Below are 13,364 nucleotides of genomic sequence, written 5' to 3'. Positions count from 1 at the left end.
CTTCTTCTTCTTCTTCTTCTTCTTCTTCTCCTCCTCCTCCTCCTCCTCCTCCTCCTCCTCCTCCTCCTCCTCCTCCTTCTTCTATGTTTTTCAGGTCCTGGGGCTTGAACTCAGAGCCCAGTTGCTGTCCCTTAGCTTTTTGATCAAGAGTGAAACCTTACTGATTGATCCACAGTTCTACTTTTGGATTTTTGCTGATTGCGATAAGAGTTTCACGGACTTTCCTGTATGGGCTTTGAACCCCAATCCTCATATTTTAGCTCCCTAGGCATCTAAGATTACAGGCACAAACCAAACAGTGCTTAAGTCAGAGCTATGGTTCTTATAAAAAGAAAAGAAACCCAGTGGTGATGGAGAAGTTCCTCTCTAGGTAGAAATGCTTTCATTTAAATACAGGAAAGTGATTTTTAATAATAAAAAAAAACTGGATAAATGCAGTCCATTCATCAAAGTCTGATTCTAAGTACAAACCAGATGGCCCTGTGTGGTGGTGAAGTGAACCTCCTGTAGCAAGAGGAAAACAAAAGTAAATTGACCTCTGATCTAATTTTGTACCATGTGCAAAGATTGCTAAAGCAAGAGTCATATTCTTACTCCTCTGGAAATCTGAGTATGAGAGTCAGTCTCTAAGAGTACCAGTGCCCTAAGACTTTTAACCACACCCTCTGTCCCCCCATGATCCTAGCTCGGAATAGAGCCCCTTACACCAGCAAAGATGTATTTCTGGGAGAAGGAACAAGGCAGTGGATAGGGCAGTGAGTTTCCCTTGTTAGGAACCTGTGTTCTAGAACATCTTATTCCAGCAGAGTGAGACCTAGGGCAAGAGCCTGAGGCCTGGTAGCTTTTAGCCTCAGCTCTAGATCTTGCTTACTGTTAACCTAAATGGTCATTTTGGGCTGGGAGTTTAGTCTAGTGGTAGAGTGCTTGCCTAGGAGGTACGAAGACCTGGGTTCGATTCCTCGGTACCACATACATAGAAAAAAATCCGGAGGTGGTGCAGTGGCTCAAGTGGTAGAGCCTTGAGAAAGTCCAAGGACAGTGCTCAGCCCCTGAGCTCAAGCCCAGGACTGGCAAAAAAAAAAAAAAAAAAGGAAGAATTCTCTCCTGGTGCCCTGATACCCACCATCAGGAAAACATTCTCTCCAAAGCATCTTCAACATATAGGCATAATCTACACCTAAGCTCCATAAATAATTAATCTCAGGAAAGCCTACAGGAGCACCTGTTCCATCTTCTCTAAGATCCAGTCTACCAGCTAACTTGGTTCTTTGGAAGAACTAAGAAAGTGTTGATTAGGATCTAGGAAAACAGTAGTCTCTGCCTCTTTTTGTGTTACACTTAGAAAAGTGTTTTCTCTCTCACTCTCTCTGCTGTCTCTGTCTCTGTTTCTGTCTCTCTGTCTCTTTTGCAGTGATGCAGGCATTTTGAACTCAGGGTTTTGCACTGCTGGTCTGGTGTTCTATCATTTAAGTGTGTTCCATCTTTTTTGCTTTAGTTGGTCATGTGCTGGTGACTTATGTCTATAATCCTAGCTACTCAAGAGACTGAGGACTGAAGAGTGAGGTTTGATGCCAGCCCAGGCAATAAAGTCCATGAGACTCTTATCTCTAATTAACCCCTCAAAAGTTAGAAGTAGAGCTGTGGATCAAGTGGCAGAGCACTAGCTTTGAGCCTAACAGATTAGGGACAGTGCCCAGGTCCTGAGTTCAGGCCCCAGGACCAGCACCAACTTAAAAATAATAATAATAAATTAATACTGTCTTAGGATGGGACACAAGGGTGCTAGTACCAGCTAAGCCCGGCTGCCACCTGCCCAGCCACAGAGGGACAGTCAGGACTCCAATAGTGTTTTTAATGGAGTCAAATCCACGTGGTTTGTATAATTTTTTCCTTTAATCTTTCGGATTTTGTTTCTCTTTCTGAGAATGTAACTTGAAACACTACAGAGCCAATAGTCCTATAAAGAGTGTATCTGCAAACGCTGTACAGTTTTATATACATCCACAATGTACTTTTGCTGCCTTCTGGATAATTTATTTTGCAACACATTTACTGCACAGTTGTAACTAACTTATGTACTGTAACATCACACTTAGTTATGTGTAAATAAATTAATTAATTAATTAAAATTTTTTAAAAAATAAATACTGTCTTGTGTTTATATTCCTAATGGTATGGCCTGGGACCCTATGTGTTCTTCCCTCTTAGTTTGGATGACAGGCAGGTGCCATCATACCTAACTTTTAATTGGTTGGCCTGAGATATCATGAGCTTTATTCCTGGGCTGTCAAAAAGATCCTCCTACATGTCACCTCCATGTAGGTAGTATTACAGGAGTGAGCCACTGAACTCAGCAGTGGCTCAAAGGAAAGAGGCCCTTAATACACACACATCCTACTGAAGAGAAATCCAGCAGTCAACCAGCCAAAGTGCAATAGGCTGGGAATCTAAGCAAACCTTGACTTCTGTCGTTAGTCTGAAAGAACATTTTGTTAAGTCACGACACTGGCCGGTATTCCCTCCTTTCCCTAAAGCAAGTGTCACAGTAGGTAATTGTAGATGCCTCCAGATTGCAACATACTTGAATCAGGAAATAGTGATCAGAAGTTTTCATTGTATTTTTACACAACTTTATCTGAGTTCTCATGTGAAAATTAAGAGTATTGTGTATGAGAAATGTGGGAGGATTCATACCACTCAACACATATCAGGGCCGTGCCTACTCAATGCCTGGTATTGAGTTTACAATACACTTTATTCACATCCATTAAATCACTTAAGCCAATATTATCTCATTTTTGAAGATGTAAAAATGGAACCTCCAAAAGCAAAAGGAACTGCCTCAAGGAAGCAGGCACACCATATAGGAGGTGGCATTGGTACTCAAACCAGATTGCTGATTCCTCCTAGCTCAAACCTGAAACCTGACACTCTTCCACTCCTCTCCTGCTTCCCCCCTTCCCACCTCCCCCCAGTACTGGGGATATAAATCCAGGATTTTGTGCATGCTAAGCATGTGTGCTACCACTGAGCTGCACAAACTACCTTGCTTGTGACATCCTTGATGTGTCTGAGAGCAGCCCGTTGTGATGCAAGGATTCTCAGCTTAGAACCCCAGCTGCTGCTGACAGGTCTGAGCAAGTAGCATGGCTTCTGAGTGTTGTTCAGCTGGATTTTTTTTTTTGGGGGGGGGTGGTTAATCATCTCCCTCTTCCTAGATTGTTCTGTTGGTTTAAGGCATCAAATAAAGGCCTTGCTCTGTGCCAGGTAAGCAATGGATATGAGCTGCACTCAAAGCTGTGAACACATTGGGTGTTAGTGGCACATGCCTGTAATTCTAGCCACTCAGGAGGCTGAGATCTAAAGATTGTGGTTCAAAGCCAGCCTGGGAAAGAGAGTCCATGAGATATATTTCCAATTAACCAGCAGAAAACTGGATGTGGAGCTGTGACTCCCGAGAAGCAGAGTACTAGCCTTGAGCAAAAAGAGCTCCAGGATAGTGTGTAGACCCTGAGTTCAAGCCCCATGACAGACCAAGAAAAGAAGGAGGAGGAGGAGAAGAAGGGGGAGGAAGAGAAGGGGGAGGAGGAGGAGGAGGAGGAGGAGGAGGAGGAGGAGGAGGAGGAGGAGGAGGAGGAGGAGAAAAAGAAAAAGTAAAAAGCTGTGAACACCTTTCACTAAGGGAAACAGAATCATGGAAGAGGGCAGCTGGAGAACAGCTGCTCAGAAGCAAGGCCTTGGAGGGTGCCAAGCCCTAGTGTCCTCTCTCTGCCCACTGATGGTACCCAATCTTATGTCCTAGCTCATTTGAACACATGAAAACCTATGACCAGATTCACCACAAGTGACACAAAACTTCGTGCCCTTTATTCGTACTCAAAGGACAGAAGTAGCAAAAGTCACTTCCTGAATATAGGGTGGTGCAGACTTGTATCTGATTTGTGATCTGTTTCTATATTTGCCTTTCCCAGGCTATTTAATACCACCCAGCCAGGGCCACTGTGAACTCTCAGAGAAAACTGGAATTAGCAGCTGAGGCAGCACTCCAGCTGTGTCAGGCATCACCGTTGATGAGGCCTGTTTAATGAGAAGCACATTGTGTCTGGAAGCCAGTGGGCACTGTGAGAAAGGACTGAAGCATCCCAGAAAACTCAGCAACATCAGGGGCAAAACCTCGTCCTTTCTCTCTGTAGCCCATGTGGTACATACACTGGCTCTTGACACAAGGCAGAACAAAATGAGCTTGTTTTCTGAGTACAATACAGTGTAGCCAGCCGGAGATGGAGCCACCAGCAGTCTTTTTTTTTTATATTGTGGGGAGTGGGCTCCTGGGTTCAGAATCCCTACATCTGCCCTCAGCCTTTCAGAAAGCCTTGTTAACTCCGGACTCCTCACTCAAGGTCTCTAGATGAGAGGCTTGAGAATTTCCCAGGTTGCTTCTTCCAAATGCTAGCAGATCCTCAACATCCACTGAGATCTCAAGCCCTGCTCAGCCAAAATTCCTGAGCCACACATTCACCATCAAGTGTCTGGTGACATGCAGGGGGCCCAGACTCAGATAGTAAAAGACAATATATACTCCATTTTCAAAATACTTAGCTCAGTACTGATGGCTTACACATGGAATCAGGACGCTGAGATCCAGAGGATCATGATTTGAAGGCAGAAAAGTCTGTGAGACTTTGTCTTCAAAAAACCAACAAGGCCAGGAGTTTGGCCTAGTGGTAAAGTGCTTGCCTAGCATGCACGAATACTTGGGTTCGATTCCTCATTACAACCTACATAGAAAACGCTGGAAGTGGTGCTGTGGCTCAAGTGCTAGAGCTCTAGCCTTCAGAAAGTCCAAGGACAGTGCTCAGGCTCTAAATCCAAGCCCCAGAACTGGCAAAAGAAAAGAAAAGAAAAGAAAACAGTAAAAAGTAGGGTTGGAGGCATTGGCTCACAAGCTATAGGCCAAACTACTCATTGGCCAAACAGTTTAGATTTTCCCTTCATGGGCCTAGGGAGGTAACTTGAATTCTAAAAAGTTCTAAAGGTATGGAAGGGGTTTGTTAGGGGAATTTGGTTTGAAGTTCTTAATCAAGTTGTAAGTTAATGTAGCATGTGTACTTGTAGAGAGCAGAAAGGCATTCCATACAGATATCTACAGTAGGACCCAGGGTCAGCCAAGCCTTATAATGATTATTTCAGAGTCTCAAAGTGAGATCTAATTCCATTTCCAAATGGACATCTTGAAACGAGGCATTGCACAGTCAGCAGGTACATCTCAGCTGGACCTGCTGGCCAATGACTACCCTCTGGAAGTATAATTAGCTGAAGACACCCAACTGTAAGTCCTACAGGGAGACAGGCTGGCCAGCACTCACACAGCACAGAGTACTCTGCTGGCCAGCACTCACACAGCACAGAGTACTCTGCTGGCCACTCACACAGCAGCTCTTCTGAGCTGCTCCTACTCCTACAGAAGTCTGTTTTACCAGTAGGGTATAAATGGATAACAGCCAGTAGCAGAAGACCCTGTGGCTTGCTTGTTTTAGGCTTGAGCCAGGTGATGACCTCGAAGACTCTTTCTAGCTCTAATTTTTATATAACTCTAAACAATGCTCTCTGCCAGGTTTGGTGTGAAATCCAGCTTTTGAGCTATTAGACTAGGGTTAGGCTATAGCCTGAAACTAGTATGATATTCTGAATTGCTAGACTTAGCTTCCCCATGCATTTTCCCCCTTGCACGAACAAAGCCAATGGCCAGACCCTAACTATCTATCTTGTTTTATCAAAACAAATCTGATCATTCACAAAGAACATAAAATTTTACTCTGAGATGGCTGAGATTTAACATTACCAAATGACAGATAACTTCAACTAAAAACTAAAAACTCACTACCAGATATATCAGAAGTATGTGCATGGGGGGGGCAGGGGTAATGGGGCTTGAACTAGGCCTGGGTGCTGTCCCTGAGCTCTTCAGCTTAAGGCTATCACCCTACCCTTGAGCCAAGCCTCACTTCCTATTTTCTAGAGGTTAATTGGAGATAAGAGTCTCAGATCCTTTTGTGCCCAGACTGGCTTTGAACCTTGATCCTCAGATCTCAGCCTCCTGAATAGCTAGGATTATAGGCAAGAGCCACCATGCTGGTGTGGATTTTGAATTATAAGGGCAGCCAACTAAATCTACCACCATTACCTGTGAGCCATGTTCCTTCCCACTTAGCTATCAGATTGAAAACATCCAGCATGTAGTTTATTTAGCAGTGAAAGTCCCAAAGCTCCAAATTGTTGACCCCACCAGGATTCCTGTGAACTGCTATAAAACCCCATGCTGCCAAAACATCCCTGCTGGCAAAATAGAACTAGACCTTACCCAGAAAGTAAGTTTCTGGAATATTCTATATCCTTTTCACTCATTCACCCAATAGAGTCCTAGACAGTTGCAGTCGCTATATCACACCACAAATGTTGATCTGGGCTGACTGTTGCAAGGATGGGAAATGTCCTGGGCTGCCAGATCCTGAGTGAAAAAGAAGGCAGAATCTTGCCCTGAGCTTATGAACTAGCAGCATCACTGAATCCCCAGCTCCTCTCTGGCTGAAGAAATGGCCCAGGTTTGGGTCAAACAGCCCCCACAGACGCTGGGACACTGCTAGAAAACATGAAATAAATGGAGGTTTCTGGGGAGGGCAGCTAGCAATGCTCTCCACGACACTTGGCTGGCATCTCTGAACACATTTTAGGTGCAAGAATTGATGGATAGGGCCGGGAGTTTGGCCTAGTGGTTAAAGTGCTTGCCTACCTAGCATGCATGAAGACCCGGGTTTGATTCCTCGGTACCACATACATAGAAAAAAGCCTGAAGGGTTGCTGAGGCTCAAGTGATAGAGCTCTAGCCTTGAGAAAGTCCAAGGACAGTGCTCAGGCCCTGAGCTCAAGCCCAGGACTGGCAAAAAAAAAAAAAAAGAATTGATGGGTAGATGGAGCTATTTATGTTCAATATTCACAGCTTCCCTTACTCTGCCTTACAGATTGCAGCAGCGGACATGACTACACAAAACTGCCAAGTCACCTATCAGAAAACTCCTGCTGTTGTATTTGTAGGATTTGCTCACAGGACTGTAAATGAACAGGCACGTGTGCGTGCGTGCATACGCACACCACACACACACACACACACACACACACTTATTTTTCTTTTACCAAAGTAAACCATTGCCACTGCACTTTTTTGCAGATGACCTTTTCCAATTACTTGGATACTCGGCATGGTTTTGTTCCTTCCTTGACTCCCGCCATCCCAGTGAGGTTAAGAAAATAAGGATACTAACGGTGAGATTCTAGAAAGCCTTGAAAGCTTCCTGCACCCCTGTGCACAAGTGAGTTGAGAAGGAAAGACATTGATATTGTTTTCCCCCAAATGAAAAGCCTTTAAAGAGGACTACATGCTTGACTGATGCTTCTTGGGGGTAGGAAAACCACGGGATAAAACTGGTAGAGATCATGAATAACTAGAAGGAAGTCAAGTGTATTTTCTTCCCTGACTCCAAATGGAAATGAAAAGTCCCTAAAAGTCATTGCTTCACTTACCCTGCGCTGGTTAATCATGCATTCTAGGTAAGTCATCCTCTGTCCTCAATCCCAAACCTCTGTTTCCTCGTGGGCTCATGGGGAGTGGGGGGAAATGAGACAGACTATACCCTGCCAGGGCCTCCAACTCTGGGGTCACTTGTCCAAAGGCAACTGGCTTTCCATCCACTGCCGTTAGTCATGGGGGGCTCCCATTGTCTATTGAGAGCATTGCTGTGTAATTCATTTTCCCCTCTCTCTGCAGCAGAGTTCTGTAGGAAATGCATCTTTCCTTTCCCTCTCACTACCATGCCTTTCCAAACCCCATCTGCACAGCCCACACACCAGCAATACAGATAAAGAACGCTACCCCCTTGGATGGAAGCTAGCTGTCGTCCTCATGCCTAAATTGTACAGCTGGTCTCTGTATCTAAGCATTCTTTCATCAGCTCAGTTTACCTAAAAGACATTAAAAAGGCAGAGATGACCCGAGAGGGGCAGAAATTGAGCTTACCCTGCTTTTCTCCTCCTTGTCTTTTTCTCTCCGCACAGGAGCGTCTATTGAGCTTCTCTCAGCTTAGACTCCCTGAAGAGCTCTGTCCTTTAAGGTTCCAGGCCCAGGGGTGTGGCCAGTGTTGCTGAGTGGGCCGGCCTCTGGAGCTGGAAGATCCCAGTGGATGGGGCTTGGAGGGAGCCAGGGGGCATGGGGCGGGCCTGCGCTTAGAGGGAGGGGGAGGAAGTTCCCTGTGGACACAGCAGAGCTAGTCCTGGCTTGGCGCCAGCCTGATTATTCACAGTTCTGATGTCATCGAGTCACAGGAATTTGGGAGTTGAACCGGACCTTAAGAATCACCTTCTTGCTATATCAAAAGCCTAAAGGGGGTTCTCAGGACCAGCTGGCTCTAAGCTGTCCTGACAATTCTTAACAAACATATCCAGGAGGTCACTGGCGGGGGAGGGGGACTAATAAAGTTTGAAGTGATAACTGTCCCTGGGAACAGATAGACCAGCTGCCATCAGACAGAGGAAGGGCCCAGGTTGTGGCAGTTGAGAGGCGAGCAATAACAGAGGACTGGGCTGAGCTGGCTCATCTGTAGTGAAAAGAGCCCTGGCCTTGAGTTGGCCCTGCCACTCCTTAGCCTTGGCCTTCTGGGAGAAGCATTTTGCATCTGTGTCCAGCCAAGGCCTGGACCTAGGAGCCCTTCACGCCTTAACAGTTCCATATTCCTAGAGTGGAGTTGCTTGTTCTGCATAAAATGGAGTCATCATCCATCCCCTAAGCCAATGACCACCTTTTTGGTGTTCTAGACTTGGCTTTCCAGGGGAACTGTTCCTAAAAACAACTGGTTTGACAGCTTAATACCTTTCAGATGACTGACAAAAGACTCCTTGGGAGACTGGGAGTTTGGCCTAGTGGTAGAATGTTCGGCTAGCATGCATGGAGACCAGGGTTCAATTCCTCGGTACCACATACGTAGAAAAAGCCAGAAGTGGTGCAGTGGCTCAAGTGGTAGACTGCTAGCCTTGAGGAAAGCCCAAGAACAGTACTCAGACCCTGAGTTCAAGCCTTAGGACTGACCAAGAAAAAGACACCTTGGGGTGAGGGAAGGGCTAGAGTTATGCGTTCCACCTGCTGAGATGGGATTCTGGCCTCTGCCATTTCTTTTTTTCTTTTGGTTTTTTCTTTGTGGGTCATGGGGCTTGAACTCTGGGCTTGGGCGTGGTACCTGAACTCTTCAGTTCAAGGCTATCACTCTACTTACTCCTTAAGCCACAGCCCCACTTTCTGTTTTCTAGTGGATAACTGGAGATGAGAATGTCACGGTCTAGCCTTTAGTGCTCCGGCTGGCTTTGAACCTTGATCCTCAGATCTTAGCCTCCTGAATAGCTAGGATTACAGGCGTGAGCCACCACACCCAGCTGGCTTCTGCCATTTCTTTGAGGATGACAAATGGAGAGCTTACATATGAACACATTGGTTGGGGCTCTGAAAGCAGTATTTCTTTGTTCTTGTTGAGAGGATTGTATTTGAGGGTCATTGTAGGTGCCCAAGCTCTGCAGATGACTCAGACCCATTAATACCTTGTAGTCCTAGAAGCCCAAGCTTTTGTGTTCCTCCTGTACAGGAGGTTGTTTTCCCTTTGGGGAACACTCCAGGGAAGCCTGAGAATAGGGAGGCTGGAACAGCCACAATAGGGACTTTGATTTTAGTCAAGGGATAGTGGGGGTAGGGGGAAGGAATGAAAGCAAATCTTGATGGCATCATATCCTGGGACGTTTGTATCAAAGCCCTTTATTTTCAAGGAAGAAAAGCTAGACTCTGGTGACCAAGGAGATAAAGTGTCCCAGAGAAACTGGAAGGGAGAATTTCCGAAAGACTCCTAGGCAAGCCTGATAACTGCAGTGAAACACCACCCCCACCAAAGGTGCATCACCTGGGGGTGGGTAGGGGGAGTTGACCAGGCCACAGGACCCTTTATCACAACTGTGGGCAGGAATGGGGCACCAAAAGGAGATGGTGAGCACAAAGAGACCATATGAGTAAGAGGTGATGTGATGTCTGTGGAGAATCAACAAAAAGAGGACAAGAAGCTAGACAATGTGGTTTGAGGCAGAAGGCAGAAGTTTTGTCCACAAATTTCTGAAGTTTTTTTAGAAGCCAGGGCTGTGGTGTAGTTCAGTGGTGAAGAACTTTCCTATATGTTCCATTCCCAGCACCACAAAAAAAAAAAAAAAAGAAAAGAACAGAGACTCTCACTTGGACTGGTCATGTGAATTACATGTGAATTTCTCTAACCCCAAGAAATACACTTCAGGTCTGAAAGGAGCTCCTTTGTGTATTTGAGCGGGGAGGGGGGGTTACTGGGACTTGAGCTCAGACCGTCACACTCTCACTAGGCTGTTTTGCTCAAGGCTAACACTCAGCCACTGGAGCCATAGCTCCACTTCTGGATTTTTGATGGTTAATTGGATATAAGAGTATCAGAGCAGGGTGTGGTGGCTCACGCCTGAAATCCTAGCTACTCTGGAGGCTCAGATCTGAGGATCACCTTCAAAGCCAACTAGGCACTAAAGTCCCTGAGACTCTTATCTCCAGTTGACCACTAGAACACTAGAAGTGGCACTGAGGATGAAGGGGTAGGGTGGTAGCTTTGAGCTGAAGAGCTCAGGGGTAGCTTCCAGGCCCCTGGCCCAGGGGTAGGGCAGTAACTTTGAGCTGAAGAGCTCAGGGACAGCACCCAGGCCCAGAGTTCAAGACCCTTGACCAACGAAATAAAAAGAGTATCAGAGATATTTGTGACTGCTGGTTTCAAGCCAGGATCCTCAGATCCTAGTCTCTGAGTAGCTAGGATTGTGGATATGACCCACCAGTGTCCAGCTCCTTAGTCATTTATTATGGAGTTATCTATGAATTTTTTCAAACTCTTTTTGAGCAATCATATTCTCAGGTTGGTTTCCTGAACTTCTAAACCAGAGATAGCTTTCCTTGATCCTAAGCTTCCTCATATGAGCCAGTGCCAGGAACCTAGCTTCACTGTTCTAGGGCCAAAACCAGTAATTAAATGTGGGTCCATCCGACCATTCTCTATCAAGCTATGCTGTCCAGTACAGAGATCCTGAGGCTGGACAGCAGAAAGTTGCCTTCTCTGGGTAATAGTTGCTTGACTATGAGCAAATCCATTCACCTTGTGCTAAGCTTTGCTTTCTTGTGTTCCAGATAACAACAATAAACTCATAGGATTATTTAACTTGAATGGGATACTTCAAGACAGAAAATGACATACTCTTGGTGATTTGACAAATCATTTATAAACATTGTTTAGGGCTGGAGATTTTTATCAGTGCTCTTGCTGGAAGAAGGAAGGAAGAAGGAAGGAAGGAAGGAAGGAAGGAAGGAAGGAAGGAAGGAAGGAAGGGGGAAAGAAAGGAAGAAAAGAAGGAAGGAAGGAAGACTAGAAGGCTCTAGCTACAGTGAAATCCATTACAATTGTCCCAGAGACTCTGAAAAGGACTTTAAGGCTCATCTGCCCCAAATTTTCTCCAATTTCTTCTAAGTAACATTAGTGTCATACATATGAACAAAATCAGGACTAATATATTTTTCCTTTGAAAATACCACCATCACACTCAGTTTAGGGTATAAGAGGTAAACCATGGAACAGGTCCAAACTTTCTTAATAAAGACCCTGAAACACAACAATTTAAAGAATGTTTGGACAAATAGGACTGCATTAAACTGCAGAGCTTCTGTATGGCAAAGGACATAGCTAGCAAGTTAAATAGAAAGCCCACAGAGTGGGAGAAGATCTTCACTAGCCATACAACAGACAAGGGCCTCATATCTAAAATATACCTACAGCTCAAAAAATTGAATCTCTCAAAAACAAATCTTCAGGGCTGGGAGTTTGGCCTACTGGTAGATTGCTTGCCTAGAATGCACAAAGACCTGGGTTAGATTCCTCAGTACTACATACATAGAAAAAGCCAGAAATGGTGCTATGGCTCAAGTGGTAAAGTGCTAGCCTTAAGAAAGCCCAAGGATAGGCCGCGAGTTTGGCCTAGTGGTTAAAGTGCTTGCCTAGCATGCATGATGACCCGGGTTCGATTCCTCAGTACCACATACATAGAAAAAAGCCGGAAGTGGTGCTGAGGCTCAAGTGGTAGAGCTCTAGCCTTGAGAAAATCCAAGGACAGTGCTCAGGCCCTGAGCTCAAGCCCAGGACTGGCAAAAAAAAAAAAAGAAAGCCCAAGGACAATGCTCAGGTCCTGAGTTCAAGCCCCAGGACTGGCAAAAAAAAATATTCAAATTGGGGCCGGGAGTTTGGCCTAGTGGTTGAAGTGCTTGCCTAGCATGCATGAAGACCCGGGTTTGATTCCTTGGTACCACATACATAGAAAAAAAGCTGGAAGTGGTGCTGAGGCTCAAGTGGAAGAGCTCTAGCCTTGAGAAAGTTCAAGGACAGTGCTCAGACCCTGAGCTCAAGCCCAAGACTGGCAAAAAAAAAAAAAAAAAAAAAAAACATATTCAAAGTAGCAACCATCCCATTAAAAGTTGGGCTAAAGACATCTCTGAGAGACTTCTCTGAAGAGGAAATAAGAATGGCCTATAGACGCATGAATAGATGTTTGACATCTGTGGCCATAAAAGAAATACAAATCAAAATGACTTTGAGATTCCACCTCATTCCAGTTAGAATGGCCATTATCAAGAAATCTAATAACAGATGTTGGCGCGGATGTGGCCAGGAGGGATCACTACTACACTGTTGGTGGAAGTGTAAACTTGTTCAACCACTATGGAAAGCAGTGTGGCAATTCCTTAAAAGACTAAACATAGGGGGTGGGGGGGAGGGAAATGGGGACCAAGGCATGTGAAAGGGTATCAATGTATGGGAATTAATGCACCATCTATCTGGCAAATATCATGTAACCCTTCTATTAATTACAATAAAAATATATGAAAAAAAAGACTAAACATAGAGCTCTCATATAACCCATCAATTCCACTCATCTTGGCATTTACCCAATAGTCCAGAAACAAGGACATACTAAAGCCACTAGCACAACGATGTTCATTGCATCACTATTTACCACAGCAAAGATATGGAACCAACCCAGATGCCCCTCAGTAGATGATGGATCAACAAGATGTGGTATTTATACACAATGGAATTGGATGCTGCCATCAGCATCCATTTGTAAGGAAATGGAAAAACTTGGAAAAAATCATATTAAGTGAAATAAGCCAGACCCAAAGGAACATAGGCTCAATGGTTTCCCTCATTTGTAATAATTAGTACACATCT

The 13,364-nt window shown here is 45.0% G+C and overlaps 1 protein-coding gene across 2 annotated transcripts in view; it reads right to left on the bottom strand.

Moving 5' to 3' along the window:
* The window catches only part of Plat (plasminogen activator, tissue type), a 42,883-nt gene that overhangs the window by 22,289 nt on the left and 7,230 nt on the right, over window positions 1–13,364 (bottom strand). The window contains exon 1 of one of the 2 annotated variants that reach the window (XM_090353866.1): window positions 8,072–8,082. The exons of the other annotated variant lie outside the window; for it this stretch is intronic. The gene's annotated coding sequence lies outside the window, so the exon portion shown is untranslated. Of the gene's footprint in view, window positions 1–8,071; window positions 8,083–13,364 lie in introns of those variants that run through there. 2 annotated transcript variants of the gene reach the window in all.

Source organism: Megascapheus bottae, chromosome 20 (genome assembly GCF_031878675.1).
Source record: "Megascapheus bottae isolate mThoBot1 chromosome 20, mThoBot2.hap1, whole genome shotgun sequence".
NCBI lineage: Eukaryota > Metazoa > Chordata > Mammalia > Rodentia > Geomyidae > Megascapheus > Megascapheus bottae.
Note: the sequence above shows the minus strand (reverse complement) of the source record. Positions and strands in the feature narration are given on the sequence as shown.